The sequence below is a fragment of the Dermacentor andersoni genome, chromosome 7 (genome assembly GCF_023375885.2).
Source record: "Dermacentor andersoni chromosome 7, qqDerAnde1_hic_scaffold, whole genome shotgun sequence".
In the NCBI taxonomy this organism is placed as follows: Eukaryota; Metazoa; Arthropoda; class Arachnida; order Ixodida; family Ixodidae; genus Dermacentor; species Dermacentor andersoni.
Genome location: NC_092820.1, coordinates 10,819,607 through 10,841,318, shown reverse-complemented (window position 1 = coordinate 10,841,318; position 21,712 = coordinate 10,819,607). Strand labels below are relative to the sequence as shown.

The 21,712-nt window shown below is 45.9% G+C and overlaps 2 long non-coding RNA genes across 2 annotated transcripts in view; both read left to right on the top strand.

The window, feature by feature from the left end:
* Positions 1-486: 486 nt before the first annotated feature.
* The window catches only part of LOC129386011 (uncharacterized), an 86,758-nt gene continuing 65,532 nt past the window's right edge, over positions 487-21,712 (top strand). Inside the window, exon 1 of the long non-coding RNA XR_011895603.1 lies at positions 487-763. This is a non-coding gene — a long non-coding RNA (uncharacterized lncRNA). The remainder of the gene's footprint in view (positions 764-21,712) is intronic.
* Positions 4,655-11,776, top strand: LOC129386012 (uncharacterized). The gene is made up of 5 exons (XR_008613495.1): positions 4,655-4,747; positions 7,011-7,153; positions 8,119-8,187; positions 9,251-9,331; positions 11,693-11,776. It is a non-coding gene; the product is annotated as an uncharacterized lncRNA (long non-coding RNA).

Below are 21,712 nucleotides of genomic sequence, written 5' to 3'. Positions count from 1 at the left end.
TCGTACCAAACAGACAGAGGGCAAGAGAGCTGACGTTCGTTGTCCGTGTGCTTAATGTGTTGCTTGGCTTTTTTTCGCAAATTCAGACAAGCGGCGAAAAAAATAAATCACTGGCGACAAAGCATGCGGTAGATGCGAAACTGCTCCGAGTTCGGCACAAGTGGCGCTTTTGACGCGCGCCGCCGCCAAGCTTACACTGCGCCGCCAGAAAACTCACGCCTGTCTGCGCTCGAGCAGTACTTTAATAATCAGCTGCGGTTTTTTTTTTTTTCATTCGAGGAACTCGCGTCATTTAACTAGCTCAAGCCAAACGAACCCCGTCATGAAAGGAAAAGGCTGCTCTACCGCTGTTGCTGCCCCGTCGCCCGAAATAAGAGTGTTAAGTACAACTGGCACACTGATGCGGCAAAAATATACAAGCCAAGCTGTCGCACAGGCATCTCTCGCCAAATGAGGCAGCGCGTTCATGCACGTCAAAGCTGACAGTCTGGGCGGCGCGGTCGCAAAAGGCTGCACGCGATAGGAAACGCACTCTGAGCGGAGGCACGCAACGGCGGCCGCTCGGCCCCCTGATACTGCGCGACGCTCGGGCAGTGAAAGGAGGAAGCGAAAAAGGAGCCCACCTCGGCGTCGAGCTCAGCCGTGTGATTAACGGCCTCTGCGCATGCTCTCTCTGCAAGGCTACGCGATGAAACGGCGTCTCCCTTCGGGGCTCCGCTGCCTGGACCAGCTGCTGCTCCTCTGGGCCGTTTGCTTCTCTCAGGTGGGACCAATGTGGCTGGCGCAGTCGCAGCCTTCGGTAATTTAACCATTACACCTGCCAGCAAAGCACAGTGCCAGAGTGAACCAGCAGCGCATGCTGAATACAGCTGTCTCCGCTTGGTGTTGCGCTTCTCCGTCTTGAGGTGATGCGTTTCCAGGCCAGCATGTTTACGTATTACTGTTCGAAGCATGCACTGTGCGGCAGGCGATAGCATTGTTTTGTGGCGCTTGTTGTTGACAGAATCATAACCGATACGAAAGAATCACCAAGAATATATGTCAACAATTAAATTGGTATGAATGGAAATGGCAAAGGCACCCGTTGAGAATGCAAATAGCGCAAATCTTTGCTGTGTAGTTTGGAACAGCACAATAACAATGGACTCTTGGAGCCCATTGTTATGGACTCTTTGGAGCGCAACTCGACAGCTTGGCAGGTTGTCGAGTTATTTTCTTTTCGGTGTTGACCGTATTGAGGAAACGTGTTTTTTCTTCTTGTTCGCTATAATATTGCGTAACAACGTGCTCCTGTGGCCATTTTTCTACATCGCTATTTTGTTCTGTCTTCACTCTCTACGATGAGTTCACTCTCTACTCACTTCATTCTCTCAGTTTCCATGAAAGACACAGACTGAATCTCGCAACCTTAATCAGAGGTACACATTTATTTTTCTGCTGACTTCTAAAACAGGGCCCACGCCGTCACCTTGTGTATTGCAAATTCTACTAAAGGTGCCCCCTAATTTTTCAAGGTTACGATTTTACTGCTGTTGTAGGGGTTACTCGGAAACTTCTGAGTCACACGTATACATGCAGTGTAGGGTGTATCAAAAGTATCACAGACACCCACATGCAGTAAACGTGTACAATGCCATTTTCAGCAATCTGCAAGCAACGAACTGCGGTCACAAGAGGTGTATGAATATACAAAAATTTCGAATGAGGAACCAAATGTATTTCTACTCAATTCCGTGCTTGAATGTCAATATCCGAAGCACCGAATGTTAATTAAGATACTGTAATGCAGATAGATTTGAAATAAATAGCGCAAGCAAGAAAGCACTCGAAAAACAAAAACCACGAAGAACGGCGGGCTTATTGTTCTGGCTTCCGTCTCTGGATTGCCGAAATCTGACGCGTATAGCAAGCTTTTAAACCATTGTGGACTCAGTATTGGTTTCGGGACGATGCTGCTGCTTTATTGCTCGTATGGCCCTGATCCTGACGTCCTAACAATTTGATATTATCCAGAACAATATCGACGCGTGCGTCTATTCTTCTATGCAGACGACAACGAAGATAGGGACATTAACGGATTTCGTCTAGTGGGTCAGTGGGATTCGGCGAGGACGAAGAAGACGTGTCTCTGGCCTGTTCTGTATTTGAACAAGTTGTCCTACGGCTCTTGAACGTCTCCCTGTCTACAGTCCGCGTTGTACTGCGACACTGGTGTAGGTGCTGGGTACTGACCGCGCCTGATGCTCGGGAGTCCTTCTGGGAATCGTTCCTCTAGCCCGGACGCGTTATCGCCAGTTTCAACACCCGTGCATCGCTTTAGTAGTCGACTGCTAGGCCTTGCCCCGGAGTTCTCCCCTCTTCGACCACCTCTCTCTAGGAGCTCCACACATCTCGCAATGGCCGAAACCAGGCCAACGCAAGCACCCCAAAGCAGCCGGTTTTCCAGTCCACAGCAAGTAACCGTTCTGCATCCTCTGGTTCCCGATCGCTATCGCGGAGCAGTCTTCGAAGACATTGAAGACTGGTTTGACAAATATGAACGCGTCGCACAGATTAATCAGTGGACTAAGCAGCAAATGCTCTCCCACGTCTATTTCGCCCTTGACGACAGCGGCCGTACTTGGTACGAAAACCGCGAAGCTAGCCTAACGACATGGAATGACTTTCGTCAGAAAATCAGATATTTTTGCGAGTGCCGACCGACGCGACCGTGCCCAGCAGATGTTGGAGCTACGCGTACAATAACCTAATGAGTCGGTAACAATGTTCGCCGAGGACATGGCCCGCCTCTTTCGTAGAGCCGACCCGAACATGACTGACGAAAGAAAGTTGCTCTACCTCATGCGAAGTGTAAAAGAGCAGTTGTTCGCGGGACTTGTGCGGAATCCACCAGTCACCGTCACCGACTTTATCAAAGAGGCTACGGCTATTGAGCGGGCCCTTCATCAGAGATGCAGACAGTACGATCGACTGTCCACCAGCACCACAATCAATGCCGCCGTACTGACTGGCGAGTATCAGAACCCCTTGCGAGAACTGATCAGAGAACTCGTCAGAGAAGAAATTCAAAAAATTCTGACACCGACAGTGGATAGACCTGTAGCGTCAATCGCCGAAGTGGTGCGTGACGAAATCAGGCAGGCGTTACCGGCAGCCGATCTTCAAGATCACCAGCGTCCCATGGCCTACGCAGCCGCTGTCTGATGTCCACCACCCGTTACAACCACACCGCCGTACCACCAGCCTCCGACAGTCGCGCCTTGGTCGCCGCCGCAAGAGGGGGCTTCGAGGCGCGCACCCGTCACGCAGCTACAGTCCCACCACCAGCCGCCGTCCACAGCGCTTTGTCCAACGCCGCGAACCGACATTACGGGACGGCCGCAATTTCGGAGAACCGACGCATGGCGCACCGTCGATAGGCGCCCACTCTCTTTTCACTGCGGAGGCGTCGGCCACATTTCGCGTCATTGCTGGCATCGCGACACATCATTTCGACCTTTTCGCCCGTGGTCCTATGGTCGACGTGCAACTGATGACTCCATGCTACGTCGCGACGAAACTGCTTTTCAGGGACCTCCAATAGCGCACCCGAATGACGAATCTGTGCCGCATGTTCAGTCCGATTTCGGCCGTCGGTCGCGCTCGCCAACCCCTCCACGTCAGATGCCTTCTCCTACTGGACATACTTTTGCTGACCTCCGAGGACGAAGGTCGCCCAGCCCACGCCGGGGAAACTGAAGGCGGCGACCTCTGGGGGTAAGGTTGCAGGCCCACCGCAAGACAATAAAAAGCCCCCGACTACTCTCGCCGCAGAACGACGTGAAGCCGATAAACCCCGACACCGAAGAAATTGTGAGCGCCGACATTCATGTTTTGGTGGATGGACAGCCCGTGACAGCGTTAGTCGACACTGGTGCCGACTTCTCTATAATGAGTCAGGAACTCGTCCTCCGTTTGAAGAAAGTAAAGACGCCATGGATGGGACCCCACATAAGGACGGCAGGCGGGCAATTACTGATGCCTATTGGAAAATGTACTGCTAGAATTAGCATCCGGGATTCTTCTTTCGTGGCCACTTTCATCGTTCTTCCTGTGTGCTGTAAGGATTTCATTATTGGAATGGATTTCCTTAAAGAATACGGCGCCGTAATTAACATTCCGGACCGCATGGTGACGTTTTATACACTCTAAAAACTAGGAAGGGTATCGCAGGAGTGAAGCTGCCGGTTCACTCTTCAAAGCGTCGTTTTACTCTCGCAAAATGTCGAGGAGAGTGAAATGCATTGTTCACTCTGTCACCAAGGAGAGAGTGAAATGTGCTTTTCACTCTCCCCTTCAGAGAGAGGGAGTGAAAAGACTCTTGCGACAATAGAAAAGAGAGACTCTTGCGGCAATAGAAAACAAAACGTAGCATAATCTTCTGCTTCAACTGTAGGTGGCTGGCCCCGAACATGGCAATGTATCATTCATGCACGCTGAGCAAAGGACACATCGTTTTGCTTCTAAGAGAACAGGCCGCCGCAGTTCAAAGGAACGCGTAGCGAGCGGTCTACTTTTTCACTCGGAGTGGCTCCACCGCGCGCGTGCGCGCGCGCTCAAGATCGCGGAACAACACAGCACCGGAGAAAGCTGATCCGTTCAGCGAGCAAAGGCCAGCCGAGGGAGATCGTGTGTCGGCCATCTCGCGTCGCCACGAAAACACAACAGTCGTTCGTCATGCCTTGGATATAACAACAAATCCTCCACGGTAAGTGGATTCCAACTTAGGTGCACATTCTCCGTATATGTCATGCTATCGCCAGGAAGTCGTCGCTGCGCTTAGCCGACGCGATTGACAAAGGACTAGGCGTACGCGCTGTCTCTCGATGTCAATCGAAAAAGCCAGTCGTCGCGATAACTGCATGTGATTTTATCACTTTGCCGTTGTCTAAGAGCTTTAAAAATCGCAAACGCTGCCAGAACTATGGTATGTTCAATAAGACGCCAGGCGAGAGGACGCTTAAAATGGTTAGTTCACCAGCCCGTGATTCCGAGCCTATGCGGAGCGTGATTAGCGTGCGTTTTGCGTGCTTGAATTTATTCAGTTTGGCAGTCTACTGTGTACGGAACGCTGTTGAACTAAGGAATCACATAACAGAAGGCGTCATTTTGCTGGCAGCATGCTTTTTTTTTATAAATCGCGCGCTTGACGGTGTCTCGCGCAGGGGGAATCTGCGACCACTGAAGTTACGTGCAGCACCAGTGCTAGTTAGAAACTTTGCCGCAGGCATTCAGCTGCATGCTGCAAGAGGTCAGTTGGGCGCGTTATCTTGAACTTACTGAAAACGCATGAGGAATCCATGTTTTATGCTGAAAAAAGTATAAACCCCATATAAGCGATCTTGCGCGCGGCAGCTACAAGCGACGCGACGGAGATGGCTGTCGCGTTCGCTCGTCGCCTACAAGTCGTACTCCGTGCGAGCGACGATTTTGAGCGACGCCTCCCCGGTGTTACCGGCATGAGGGCTGCAGTCACGCGTGACGCGTGCTTTAGTAATTTACGTTGATGTATTTTACTATAAAAAGTACCATAAAATATTTCCGGAGGTCTTGCAGTACATTCTTATCCTTGCACGTATAAAAATTGAATCATTTGCTCGTTCCGCGCGACAATCGGTAGTATTTGAGCGATGTATGTGCATCCAGTTGCGGCTTCGCGCTATTGGCTAGTCGCACATAGCACTTCTGGGCGACGAGCGACGATTTCTAGATTTCCAGAACCGAGTCATCTGTTCAAGCGACGGCCCGTTTTGTCGCTCGAAGCCGTCGCTCGTCGCCGTCGCGCACTAAATCGCTCTCACAGTGTTTATCCCTAAGACTGAACTGTTTTTGCTCATGTTGAAATGGTGTGATTATAGGTCTGGTTTTGTCTGCTGTTGCGGTTTTCGTGCACGGTGCGAAACTGAAAGGATGCTTATGGTCTACGAACTCGGTGAATTGTCGAGCAGCTAGTTACGCATCGGCATCGAATATAACGGCTGCTGTGTGGAATTACAATTGCAGGGGCGCTTTGCATACGCTTATTGTTTTGGACATGCCTGTGCATTTGCTAATATGAGTTGGCGTGTCAGAGTTATGTCATATGAACAGCTAAATCAGCCTTCCTCTGGGGGTTACAAGCGTAATGTGTGCATTTTGCTATAGCATGGCAGATCAAGATGTGTTTATCGCTTGAATATTTTTAGTAGAGAAATAAAATATCAAAATAAAATGTTGCTTTAATTCCGTGTTACCAGTCTGTCGTACACAGAACAATAGGTTGGTGTAATAAACTAATAACTGCGGTTTAACTGCAACTTTTACATGCCTACAAGAATCCAAAATGCTAGATTTCAAACTGCAGCAGTAGTCGGGTCTGTCAAAAATGAACTCCACTGCGCACCTCATCCATGAAAATAAGTTAATGCCTTTTAGTAAGCTTAGATGCAGGCCGCAGTGAACTTGTTAGTATTGAAATGTGGGTAAGCTTGCCATAACAAGCCTTGTTGCCCTTTTTTATAGGCACATCCATATATCCATTGAGCTGAAGGACAATATTTTCATCCCTACTGAGCATCATGTTTGCAGCTATAATCCTCAAATTATGGCTTCAGCAGTGGCACAACCAGGGATGGTGCGGGGGGGGGGGGGGGGCACACTGAGCACGTGCTTAGGATGTGTCACAAGTGGTGTTTGCGATACACCAGGCTCATGACAGACCTATCACGTCTGAAAATGACCAATATTCTATTCATTAGCAGTATTCTAACATTCATGAAAAACAAGGATGAACTGTGGTTTATTTGTTTTTTTGCTTAAATCTAAAAATTGAAGTTAGTTTAGCAGTTGACTGTTGCAGTCATTTGGATGTTTTGCATGCATTTCACTAGGAAGACTAAGAGCTAAGACTTTTTTATTGCCATGGCCTTGACTGTCTTGATGTTGTTTTGCACCATGCCCTTGTGTTGACTTTTGCATACGATATTTTTCAGGCACCCGCTTTATATAACGCAAGAAGGCAGCTGCAAGGACACGAGGATGTGAAAGAGCCAGTGCAGCGCGACTTCACGTAGTGCAGAGGAGCCAATGCCAAAAAATCAAAATACATTGGCATGTTATTTGGACAAGAAAACTAGTATGTGGGTATATTGGGTGTACCATTTGACCAAATGTCAACAAAATCAAGATACAGTATGTTACACGAAGATGAAAATTCTCACGTGCTCCAGGCAGTCATCTTAACATGGTATATTTATGTAATGTCTCTGATTGGAAAGTCAAATCAAGTATGCTCTCTGGAGACAAACACATAGCAGCAAGTGTCATTGAAAAGTTAAAAATGTGTTTTAAGAAAGCTGATTAGTTCTGAGAAGTGACTGCTTTTTGTCTTGCCTCTCAACAGATATATCCATGTGATAAAAAAATAGTGGTACAATGAAATTGCATATTTGCTTAGCGACATGATACATACTTGCAATGAGCACGGTGCCTGTGTTTACTATAAAAAGCAACAGCCCATGCTTGGTTAGGTTAGGCCCACTACAACATGCAGGCATGGGTGATTGGCGCTTTTTTTATTTCTGTGTCGTGAGGTTTATTGACGTGCGTATAGGTGCAGTGGCACGCAGTATGGCTAGTACAAAAAAGGGGGGGGGGGCAGATATATGTAGCTCACTGTACACGACACAGGGCAAAGGAAATCCGTGTTCAGCAACTATGTTAAATGCCATGTACGTAAATTTTACAACGCTACTCGTTCGAAGCGCTCACAGGTGCATATTGAAGAAAAGCTTCCAGGGTAGATAATTTAGTTCGTAATTTACACTAATTTTGCTCTAACCACGAGACATAATAATTTGAATATACTGCACGGAAATACCTAGAGCGAATTAAATTGTGTGTCAGCTTCGTGTGTATACATATAGTCTTTCCTATGCATTAGGTTTTTTGCGTAAAGCATTAACCGTTGACAGCCTATCTTATGATGTGTACTCTGTTTACATTACAGTTGTTTATTAGTTTACTCGTTTGTTTTGCGACTGATGAAATGCCGGCATATATATATTTTCAACATTTGACATAACCCTGTATGTTTTGCAGGGACAACCCAGGACGTGCATTTCTCAGCACCCAGTCAACTGCCAAAAGTGACTCAAACACAGGCCACCAGTAAGTGGACATCAGTTGCAATTTCACATTATGCAGTTGGCGGCTGCCTTGTACGGAGGCTTTTTTTTTTTAATGAGATGGTGATGTTGTTCTAATGTACATTTTGACCACAAAGGTGCGATCATGTCTCACAGAGGCATATATGGTTGCTATTCTCTGCGAGGGACGTGTTCTCGTCTTCGTGAAGCATTTGTGTTTGGCAGTATTGTCGCCCAATGAGTCGGATATAAACACTGTAACTCGCCACTGCCGGCAAGTAGTTGCGAGAAACTCAATATATTATGACGCTGTAAAGTTATTTCATTAATTCGAAGGAAAGTTTTGCAGCAGGAAAAAAGGTTGCTATTCCAGGTAAACATGTCTTTTTCTCACAGGTTATTTAGCCAAACTGTGGAGGCATGAAATTCGTGACTTATGAATAGATTTTAATTTATTCTTTAGTAATGCTTCTAAAAGAGACTAGAAATAGCATGTGACTACCTCTGCAATCAGCAGACCATACATTTACAGTCATAAGTGGCAGTTCTATGCAGTCTGGCACTTTATATAACCTTTCCTTTCAGCAACATTGGAACTGGTGGCTGCGTTTTCAGAAGGAGAAGTGCACTTGACACTGTATATGAATGTGTGAATTCGGTTTTCTTTGTATGTGTCGGCTCACTGACAAACAGTGCAAAAATCTGTTGTACCATGAGCCTGACGACGCCTTCTGCTGCTAGAAATGCGGCACTTCGTATTTTATAGTACTGCATGACATTTAAATCAAAGCTACCACATAAAATGATCAAGAAAACTAACCGCTGTTATAGCTGTTTTTCTCAAAGAACGCTTGTCCTTTATGGGCTGTGTTAATCTGAGCTCTCCACCGATGTTTCAGTAGTATTATCCCTTAGTGAGTGAGAGATTGGGGGCAATTAATCGTGTTAGTGTTTAAGTGGTGTCCTAATTATGTGCATTTGTTCCAACAAGGTTGTCTAGATTACTTTATTGTGTAGTGTAAAGCTTATGAAACCATCAGCAACTACTGAGTTGCTAACACGCATATGGATTTGTCACTACAGAGGTGGAACTCGGCTGTACCACTGCAGTGCTGCGGAAATTGCCTTCACCAGCGGCTTTGCAACAGCTGTTTCGCAGCATGTCGGTATGTGTTAATTTATAATTATGTTGGTATGGGCTAGTATTATGGACCACTGCTACTCTGTATTGTGGCAGATCCATATGATAAGGGATGTAATGGGCACAGCGAAAACCTTTGAATTTTTTACTATGGTACATAAACAGGCTCTCCTTTTCGTCACTGGAGCAGGAGAGAAGGGCATGCAGGCACTTCTGAATGTACATATATTTCAAAACATGAGAGAGACATATACACACACACACACACACACACACACACAAACACACACACATGCACACACACACACACACACACAATTAAACTAAAGGCAGGGACGTTCCATCTTTCATCTTGAATTGAATTGTGCAGCGCAAAAATACAACACAGACCACAGAGAAGCACACATGTTAACAGGTTTGATACACACGTTAGTTCAACAGATTTGATACTTCAAGTGTGCTATGTTACACAAGGGGGAAGGGAAAGGGAAGAAAATCTGAAAAAAAAGTGGAGTGGAAAAAAAGGAATCGTGCCAAAAAGCATGAGAAGCATCGCGCAGCCAGGATCACCAGCAGGACATCTAAAAAGCACTCTGATAAAATTACATACAGGACAACCTTACGTATAGTTTGTTTCAATCAACTCAGATCACATGCAGCCATTACTGCAATCAAGTTGTTTCCTTATGTCATATGAGGGAATGATGTGGGCCCAAAAAACTGTTTAGAGCTGAAGGATTATGTTCCATTCTAGCCTCATTGCCTGCTTTTTTATCATATTGTTATCAGCTGCTTATGTTAGGGACAAAAAGTAAGAGTACGAACTGTTTCCCGATTCGCCATTCCACACAACATGTCTTTGTGACTATATGTACATGCAGATGATCCATAGTTGAAAAATATTCAGTACAGTAGAATCTCATTACAAGATGCACTTGGTTGTAAGAGACATCTGAAAATGGTTTGGTTGGTTTTCCGATGTTTGCCACGTTAACAATACTGTATACAAGAGACACCTTTGTTACTAAGGATGACTTTTTAAGTATTCACTACTTCGAAGGGACACAACCCAGACAAATTCACTTTGTGCACCTTGTGTGCTCCGAAGGGCGTAAAGATCACACAATCCTTACACAAGTCAATCGCGCATGTCTCTTTTAGCATGAACCAGAAAAGGAGGGCAACGAGGACAGTACCGGGCAGAAAGTGTCGGCAGTTGAAGCTGACGAGCGTCTAAGAGCACCTCAAAGGTACTGCGAGCAACAAGGCTTGCAAAGTGAAGTGTTTAAATTCCAGAAGTTGGGAAGGAAGCTAACACAATCTACAGTCACTAAAAAGCTGTGAATGTCTTCTTTAAAGGGCCCCTAAACCACCGAAGTTCAAATTTAGTTGCGGTGTTGCAGTTCTACACAATAAGGCAATGAACAGGTAGCCACGAGAATTTTTCGAAACGGTGCAGTAATAGTGGAGCTACGTGTGTTTGATTATCGAAAAGTAGTCCCCACTCATTTTACTCTTTCATCTGGTACACGCCATATGGACAGTATCGTCTTTTCCTTGCCTAGTACACCTCCAAATGTTACGGGACAGGCCAACACCAACGAGCTCTGTTGCTGCCGCGCTGGCCCGTCGTCCTGCGAGGGGTGGCGCTAATACAACGGAACTGTATGGTGACTCGTGTTGAAGAGCCTCATAGGGAGACCCTTCTGTTGACGTTTCTGTTCTTTGCCCCCATTGGCTGCCCACAATGGCATCACGCGCAACGCGACGAGGAAGAAGGAGTGTGTGTATTTGCTTGCAGGCCTTGCCGGCAGTCGTACACTTTCGTTCGACCAATCGACAGCACCGGAAACTGGTGACATCATCAGAGACAGCCTGGTGACGTCAGGACAAACTGGGGGGTGCAGGATAGGTCCAGAGAGGCGCACGGGGTCATTTTCTTCATATTGTGGTGCTCCGGCAGTGCTACGCACTCTGGCATTTGGCTTCGTCGATCGTGACGGCATTCTGATTTCGATACGTGTGTTTACTTGAAATGTTCAAAAAATGTCGAGAAGTGGTTTAAGGGCCCTTTAAGCCACCCTGAGCATTTATTCCTTCAGATATATCAAAACATACTTTAGTGATGATGCATAATAAAGTGATCTTGTCTGGCTCCTCAGTGTCTCAAAATTTTTGGCTTCGAGAGACATGTTTCCCGTGACTCTTGAATATCTTCTGATGAGGCTTTACTGTAATATACACAAACAATTGTGTAACTCCTCCTGCAAGTATTATTCATTAAGCCCGGTCACTTATGTGCAAAGCTTGTGGTTATGTCTTGATGTCCGTATTTTTAGAGCTATGTTTATTAATTCATGCTGTTCTTATTGGTTCTTCGATGCAGGAGACAATGCCTACGAAATTATTGGCCCTGATCATGAGAGCCCTCAAGGGGCAAACAACATCTCTGTTGCAGAAGTGAGCCCGATACCACTTGGAAGTTACGGCAGCAATAGATACAGAGACTGCCATGTCTACTGCAGCTGCAACAGCGTACGAGGCAAGCAGCAGCGCGTCAGCATCAGCAGCAGTGTCAGAAGCAACCACACCAGGCGTGGTAGGGCAACATGTGTGCTATCACTGACTTTTTTTGTAGTGGATACAACTCATTTGCTCAACATACAAAAGCTTTTCACCACGACTGTGAGCCAGTGTTATTGTGCAGCAAGTGCAAGACTAAGTTAGGTGTTATAACACAGTACAAGCATCACTTTAATATATGCAAATGCAAACATATTACAGTCGTTGCCTCCCCAGCCAGCCCACATAGTGACAACGATGTGGAACACATGGTGGGACACACCTCTCCCCCATTACAAGATAGTAGAGACTGTCAGTGTTGTTGCTAGATTGACTGGTCTTTGTAGGCAACTGGAAGGACAACACAGGTGTCATAAGATTGTTGTTGATGTTGTTGTTGAAGAGGTAAAAAAGAAGTTTGATGCAGCTGAAGTGCCAACTGATATTGAGCAAATCAAAAGCAACCACCTGAGAAAGCAACACTATCGAAATTTGGGTATCTATGTGCCGCCAACTCTGGTAAGAATGGCATAGGACAGAAGTGTGATGAAAATCACACAGACACTGCTGTTGCATCACTGGCCACAATGAGCAGCGACTTGTAGGGCAAGAGAGTCAACTGAAACTAACATTATGATAGTGTCATGCTCCCATGTGACCACTTTTCAAGTTATTTTGCAAGATACAGCTCAACCTCCAGAAACGAGACTGCAACTTGTCTGTAAAAAAGCTTTCACAAAAAATTATTCATAACACTATTAACATAGCAGTATCTTTTTTTTTTGTGTCGGTTCGAGGTTCCCGGCTGTCCATTAATGCAATAATTGAGGAAAAAAAGAACATGTGTCGTACTTACACCTTCTTAACAAGCACGAGGGGGACAGAACTTTTCTAGTCATGCATCTTCATCATACTATCAAGTTTTTAAATGCCTTTTATAATTATTATTACCAGTTATATCTGAGTGCATTGTATGCATGTAGCAGGTGTAAAATCAGGTCAGTTGCATCAGATGCCTTATCTGCAAGCGAGCCCTATATTCAAGAAATTTAAATTAAAATAGTTACGTTAGAGACGCAGTCTTTCAGCACCTTATTGCCTGTGGTTTAAGCATTGCTCAATACTTTTGTGGGTGGCAATTTCAACCGGCACAGCACTGCGCTTTGCCACAGTCACATTTCTCTTCAAAGCGGTGTTTACCATTTGTGTTGATCTGTTTGTGTATGCATAGAGCAAGTTTTTAATTTATATTTTTGTGCACTCTTGTGCTTGCAATAAGCTTGTATAAGGCAGTTACAAAATGTGCGTCACTATAACGAACTGTTCTGTTGAGCTTACACTTGCAAATAATCGTGTTCAGATGGCCGCACTTCTATGCGGGTGCACCGCTAGCTTTGTGTATGTTCTCATGTTTGTATAAAGCTTATATAAGCTAGTTAGAAAATGTATGTCACTAAGCATTGTGATATTCTTTAAAGAACTGCTTGGTTGGTTTTACACTTGTGAATTAGTATTGAGGCGGTGGTATTCCCATGTATGCCCACTGCTAGCTTTCTGTGTCCTCACGTGTTTGTATTAAGTTTCTACAAGGGAGTTACAGCATGTACGTCACTAAGCGCTGTGATATTTTTTAAAGAACTGCTTTGTTGGTTTTACACCTGTGAGCAATAGTACTCGGGTGGCACTAGTCATGTGTAGGTACACAGGGACCATTTGTATACATTATGCTCATGTGAAGCAGTTACAAAGTGTGTGTCACTAATTACTGTGATATTTGTTGAATTGCTGTGATGGTTTTACACATGTGAATAATAGTGGTCAGGACACAGTACTTGCGGTGTATAGTTGAATTCATACACTCCCAAGACATGGGCTGTATACGTACCAGAAGAAATGTATGTCATTATATTGTTGTGATTATTACTGTTTGGATTTTATTAAACTAATAAAATTGTTTCTTGTATCTATTGAGGTATGGCAATTTGTCATGCAACCAAACTGAGGACCTGAACTTGTGCATACAAATAAACAGCTAATTTAAGAGTATACTGCTCATATTCTGCTAAACCAGTTAAACAAATCTTGTACTACAATGCTGGAAAAATGACAGAGCTGACTCGGATGTACAGAAAAAGTTCTGCACTGGCTGAAGGACTGCCCCCCACTGGAGTTCGTAATGTTGCGTTTATTGGAGTAAAACAGAAAGTGCACTTCTATTAAAAATGCGACAGTCGGTGCAGAAACATAAGGCAGACGAGCGGATGTGGCACATTTTTTTCAGGGCCCTCCATGCCTACTACTGCATTTCTAGTCTTCTTGTGCTCTGCGTATAAGCCCCTGTTCAGCCAAGGTTTTTACTCCATGACAGTTGTTCTACTGGGTTCGTAGCAATATTGAAGAAAAAAATTCAATGGTTTTCAAGGACTTTCGAGGCCCCGACACAGTAACTTCAAGGACCTCGTGCAATGTGTAGTAGTTTGGACAGGCAATAACTTGTTCAAGAACACCGTTAACTTTAATGCAAACAAAAGAAAACAAACAAATCGCATTTCAGTGATTTCAAACATTTGAAAGACTGCTAATTTGCCTTTCACCGCCCACCACTAAACGCACACAAGGAAGCATTTCAAGAAAGCGCTCAAAGTTTTTCTGCAATAGCACAATTAACTACTTGGACCTGCAACATTTGCAGTTTTTGAATACTGTTTGGTTTGACAGTGTATGTGATGTCATTTGTTGCCTCAGCTTTTTTCACCATCAAATAAGCAATAGTCATTTCTAATTTCTTTTTATTGTGTCTGTCGCTCTCAATTTACTCTTCACGGCTTCTCTTCGAATGCCTCAACTGTTGAGCTTCCTGCTTCTGCTCCTCCAAGCACATTTGTTGCCGGTTCCATGTGCATAAAACTGGTATCTGCAGCTCCTTTGTAATTTCAACTTTAAGGATGTCGCTTTCCTTCTATTACCTCCAGAGACAATTTTCTGTGACATGCGAAAGAGTGTCACAGAAGGGAAAAAAAGCGCTTGGCAATGTCTGCTAAGTCTAGCCAAGTGTACAAGTTTAAGGACTTTCCAGTACTTCTAAAAATTGAAGGGTTTTCATTGCCTTGAAAATGGCATTTTAGAAATAAAGGATTTTCAAGGATCGCTACAAACCCTGGATTCTAGCACCTAAATAATTTTACAAGCTTATTTTGGCATGGAGTTAGGAAATTCATGCTTTCTAGCTAACGCTGCACTATCTCTGTACAGTGAAGCCACGAGAGCGCAACTATTTTGGAGTAAAGAAAAATACTGAAAGCTTTTAATACCACTCTTCTTTTTTTCTATGGAGCTTCGTATTGCCTAGTTAAGTTTACGAATGTGCCTGGTTTTGGCGGGCGTTTCTTCGACATTTCCTGGAAGAAGCAGATGTCTAGCCCCCGTATTCAGAAATGCATCTTAATACAAAGCTCATGCTTGACTTGATATAAACGACGCCTGGTGCGAACGTCCGCCAAGACGCTCACTGCCTTTCTTTTGGTGCGTTCACGACTTGCGTCGTTTAGATCAAGTCAAGCATGGGCTTCAAGTTGTGATGCATTTCTGCATATGGGGGTAAGCGTGCACAATTCCGGGCAACGCACTGTGCCATTGACACTGAGAGAAAACGGGGAAAACAGAGTTAACCACTTATGCTCCTAAACTTTCGCGTACCTGTGGTGTGCGTGTATCGTGGAAGAAGAAACAGCGCAAACGCAAGGACGAAAAAAAGCATCAACCACACCAGCGCTTCGTGGTGTGGCATGGTTTTGCGTCGTCCTTGTGTTGCGCTGTTTCTTCTAAAATGCTCAACTAGCCGGCAAGTCCATCCTGTGCATATATAAATTGAACACACGCATGAGTGTAGATGGTCTTCGAAGCTTTTAGAACGAGTACTGCCACAGGATACGAGCAGTGCACGCGTAACAAGTGGACACATTAGTCATTTAAACATGCGTGCCAATGCATTTGACGCGGCTATCGGCATAAGCAGTCTCCAAATGCTGGAATGCATGCGCTTCAAAACGCTGACGATCCGTTGCTAATACAGGACAACAGCTCACAGCAGACTGAACCAAACTCTAAACTAATGCACTTGAAAAGAACGCCTACACGGCAGCGTGAGGCACGTCGAAATGCCTGGTACTAGCGTCGCAGATGCTCACCAGTATACGCGCGAATTAAATTCACATATGTGGATGGTTGGCGCAATACTTTGTATCCGCGTATTTTGGAGAACATGCACTGGAGAAGCACTCGATCATGAGCTGAACGGCACATTTGTTATTTTCCTGCGGTGACGACAAGCCGTGAATAGTTCTCACGTTGTCGTCTACGTTGTCTTCCTTCGTTAGTCGTAGCAAGGAATGGAAATGATGCAAACGCACACGTATTCCAGTACACAACAGCGCAGCACACTGCAGAGAAACCCCACCCACCACAGCCGATTCATCAAATACGTTTGGTATATACATAACCTCTAAAGGAACACGACTGGGCGTGGCGGCGCTGTGGTGTAATGGTTATGAAGTGTGTTTTGAATTGTACAAACGCGAGTGTACGCGGGTTCGAATTCACGTGATGTATAGAGCATTGTGATTCTTGGTAAGTATGTGATTTCCTTGACAATTATATTCTAATTAGATTGTGTGACTCCTGATTGTGAAATTTGCGAAGATATTTGGAGATTAAGTGTTAATTCGCTTTTTTTTTCTCCTCAGTGGTGTTCGTGACGCATACGCATAGGCCGCTTCAGAGCAGTCACGCCTCACGGTAGGCAGCAAATAGCCAGGAAAAAATGACTTTAAAATCCTGCATAACTTTGCTCACGCCTATTCTGAAGGCCGCTTGGAATCGGGCCAGTGTCTCTGAGGAGCCGCCTAGGGAACAGTATATCAGCGGCCCTAATTTGATCTGATTTCCTGCCTGCATGCGTGACCAGGACTTGGCTAAGAGGGTATTGGGAAGAGTACTAGCACTCTGTTCTGAAGGAGTACAAGCACTCTATTTGGGGGAGTAGAAATACTCGGTCTGGCGGTGTACTATTAACCCTGCGGGGAGAGTATTAGCACTCTGCGGAAGAGTACTAGCACTCCCTGTGGGAAGAGTATTATCACTCTGTGGAAGAGTACTAGCAATCCCTTGCGGTCGAGTAACAAAACTCTGTCAGGAGGAGTTGACCTACTCTCTCTCAAAGAGGGTCGATCTACTCTCGAAAAGAGAGTGAAATATGGGACAAGCAGCTACTCCCTCAAAGAGAGTGCCCGGCACTCCCTTAGTTTTTAGAGTGTAAGAGCCCTGGTTTAGTCCATTGCTTATCGCCGCAACGCAACTCCTTTCGTCTAGCAGAAGACGACGTCGTCATCCCACCTCGATCATGCACCCTTGTTACGGTGGCATGTGACACACCGTTTCTTTGCGAGGGAGTTGCCGTCCAAATAACCACGTTGTTGCTTACTCACGGTATCTCGGTCGCACGAGGAATCGTAAATGTCACCGACCGGCGCACTAACTTCTTACTAACCAATTTTAGCACAGAGCGACGGTACCTTCCAAAGGGCACGGCTGTGGCTTATTTTGATGGTGTTGCGGATGTTCGAGGCTGCTCTTCGCTACTCGAAGAAGCACCTACGCAAGGCCCAGCTTCTGCACTCGGCGTCAGCACTGCTTTGTCGCAGCACGAACGAGAGCGGCTTCTCACGCTATTGTCGGAGTTCAATGACTGCTTTGCGTCGACGTCCAGCGTCGGACGGACGCCTCTAACGAAGCATCGGATAATTACAGCGGGATACGGCAAGACCAATTCACCAAAATCCTTATCGTGTGGCTCCCAGGGAACGTGAAGCCATACAACAAGTGACAAAAATGCTGGAAGATGACGTGATTCAACCATCAACGAGTCCCTGGGCATCTCCTGTAGTTCTAGTTAAGAAGAAAGACGGCAGCTTGCGTTTTTGCGTGGACTACCGAAAACTAAATCAAGTGACAAAGAAAGACGTGTACCCGCTTCCCCGTATAGATGATTCACTCGACAGGCTTCGTCACGCGCGTTACTTCTCTTCAATGGACTTAAAAAGCGGATATTGGCAAATCGAGGTAGATCCGAGAGACCGTGAAAAAACTGCTTTTGTGACGCCAGACGGCCTATACGAATTTAAAGTCTTGCCTTTCGGCTTGTGCTCTGCCCCTGCTACATTCCAACGCCTCATGGACACTGTGCTTTCGGGTCTGAAGTGGAAAACCTGCTTAGTGTACCTGGACGACGTCATCGTGTTCTCCGCAACTTTTGAAGAACACCTCCAACGGCTTGAAGCGGTTCTGCAGTCCATCCGGTCCGCCGGCTTCACCCTTAAGCTGGAGAAGTGCCACTTTGGCTTCGGGGAACTACAGTTTCTCGGTCACGTCGTCAGCCACGCAGGTGTTCGCCCAGATCCTGAGAAAATTGTGGCCGTAGCACAGTTTCCAGTACCAACCGATAAAAAGGCTGTCAGGCGCTTTCTGGGCCTCTGGGCCTATTACCGGCGGTTTATTGCGGACTTTGCTCGCATTGCGTCGCCATTAACTCGGCTGACGTGAGACGACGTTGCTTTTTTATGGGGCGACGAAGAGCAAGGTGCATTCACTGACTTGCGGGAACGTCTCCAGACACCTCCAGTGCTTGCTCACTTTGATGAGACCGCTCCTACATTGCTCCACACTGATGCCAGCAATGATGGCTTGGGAGCTGTTCTTGCGCAGTGGCAGGAGGGCACAGAAAGAGTGCTTGCCTATGCAAGCAGAACACTCTCACGCACAGAGGCCAATTACTCCACAACTGAGAAAGAATGCCTCGCTGTAGTATGGGCTGTTATTAAATTTCGCCCATATTTGTATGGCCGCCACTTCACAGTTATCAGCGACCACCATTCACTGTGTTGGTTGGCAAACCTTAAAGTCCCTTCGGGACGACTGGCGCGTTGGAGCCTACGGCTGCAAGAGTTTGACATGACTGTCAAGTACAAGTCGGGGAAACGACACAGGGGATGCTGACTGCCTGTCTCGATCGCCGATAGAGTCGTCTGCTCCACCCGAAGAAGACTCGGCATTTCTTTGTGTCCTGGACACATCCACCATCGCCCAACAACAACGGGACGACCCTGAGTTGCTTGAGCTCATCAATTACTTAGAGGGCAGATCTGCGAAACCACCTAGAGTTTTCGCAAGAGGCCTGTTGTCGTTTTGTTTGCGGGCCAAAGTCCTCTACAAAAGACACTTTTCTTCGACCGGGTCCCCCTGTCTGCTCGTCATTCCTGCAGCTCTTCGTACGGAAGTACTTCAAGCCTGCAACAATGAGGTGTCTTCTGGTCACTTAGGCTACACGAGAACGTTGGCCAGAGTGAAGCAGAGGTACTACTGGCCGAGACTTAACACCACCGTGAAACATCACGTCCGCACTTGCCTCGACTGCCAGAGGCGCAAGTCGCCTCCGTCAAAACCAGCCGGCCTCCTGCAACCCGTCCAGGTTCCTCGAAGACCATTTGACCAAATAGGAATGGATATATTGGGTCCGCTACCTACTTCTACTGCCGGGAATCGCTTTGTTATCGTAGCAACCGACTATCTCACACGTTACGCTGAAACAAAGGCAATCCAGAGAAGCACAGCGGAAGAGGTGGCGCGCTTTTTCATTGAGCACATTGTGTTACGACACGGCGCACCAACCGTCGTAATAACAGACCGAGGAACCGCATTCACTGCTGCGCTTTTAGATCACGTTTTGCTGCTAAGTGGAACGGCGCATCAGAAATCAACCGCCTACCATCCACAAACCAACGGATTAACAGAACGCCTAAACAAAACAATTGAAGACATGCTCTCCATGTACGTGGACGTTGAACATACAAACTGGGACGACATCCTACCGTATATCACCTTTGCATATAACACGGCGAAAGAAGAGACGACGCGCATGACTCCGTTCACCCTTGTTCATGGGCGGGATGTACAAACGATGTTGGATGCTATGCTTCCACATGACTTTGACGACACTGATACGGACGCCGTTGTGTGTACGCAACGCGCAGAAGAGGCTCGGCAACTCGCGCGCTTGCGGATCTGCCAGCAGGAAGACTATGACGCCGGGCGCTATGACCTTCACCGTCGAATAGTAATCTATGACGTCGGCGACAGAGTGTGGGTTTGGACACCCATACGAAAACGAGGCCTCTCCGAGAAGCTGTTAAGAGGAAGCTTTAGCTCGGGTGCTCCTATCTAAATACATGTAAAAAGAGAATTCGTTTTTCTCGGCAACCACAGCACCAAATTTGACGGGGTTTGTTGCATTTAAAAGAAAAACTTAAAATCTAGTGACTGTTGGTTTCACATTTTTGATTTAGGTCGTCAATTTTTTATTAAAAATTGGCGAAAATCGCAAATTTTCAGAAAACGAAACTATCAAGTTTACAACTCTGTAACTCAGCAAGAATAGGTGATATCGCAATTCTGTGAATTGTACCTAATAGCACATCTAAAGCGGACAAATTTGACATCTTATACATGAATCTCAAAAAATTTATTGATATGTAATTACAACTTTTGCAGAACCCTCGTAAACAACGTAACAAACTCACGTAAGATGTCAAATGACATATGAAATTTGTCCGCTTTGAATGATCTAATGGATGCCGTTTACAGAACCGCGATATCTGTTCTTGATGCAGAGCTATTAGTTTGTAAACTTCGTGCTTCTATTTTTTTCAAACTTCTGAAATTTTGTAAATCTCTTTAACAAAATTCAAACCCTAAATCAAAATTCCGCTTCCAATAGTCACTAGAATTTAACTTTCTCTCTCAAAAGCAACAAATTTCATTAAAATTGGTCCAGGGGTTATCTCAGAAAAACGTTTTTGCGTTTTTACATGTATTTGAATAGGGCGCGTCGGAGTTGGGCCCGAGCTAAAGCTCCCTCTTAAGGCGATACTTCAGACCATATCGAGTATTGCGCCGACTCAGTGACGTCACGTACGAGGTCGTCCCCGATAGTCCCAATTGTACGCGGCGCCGCACGCACCGTCCTGAGCTTGTGCACGTTGTCCGCATGAAGCCGTATGTGAGCGAATAACTGTGCGAGAGACCCTTAATTCCGCAAGTGACACTTCTGGTCTAGCCTCGGGACGATGCTCTCTTAGGGGGAGACAAATGACGCGTGCGTCTATTCTTCTATGCAGACCACAACGAAGATAGGGACATTAACGGATTTCGTCTAGTGGGTCAGTGGGATTCGGCGAGGACGAAGAAGACGTGTCTCTGGCCTGTTCTGTATTTGAACAAGTTGTCCTACGGCTCTTGAACGTCTCCCTGTCTACAGTCCGCGTTGTACTGCGACAATATTATCATATTATTAGGGCTTATCTATCGCATTCGATCAGAGAGCTCTCTGGTGACCTTGCTGTCGACAGCATTGATGTTCGCGCTTCTCTCGTGAAGCTGCCGTTTTTCTGAACGTTGCGTTTAATTCCCGAACTTTACTTTAGAAATGGTGGTGAAATAGCCCCTTGAATACTACAGTGTTGCAGCTATATAGTTGCACCACTAGTGTACAGACTACTGGCCCAATTTATTGCGGTTGAAATTGCTGGATGCTTCAAAGTTTGCAGAATTCAATCACTAATAAAAGAAGTATTATTCGGCAGCTATATCCATAAAGTAATCAGTTCGTATTCCATATCGCTCTGTCATTCTCACGGGATTTCCTTTTTAATATCACTACTCCCTCGCCCCTAATATAATTTGGGAAAGAGTGCCTAAGTGGTCGATAAATGGCGCGAAAATTCCTAAGAGATAG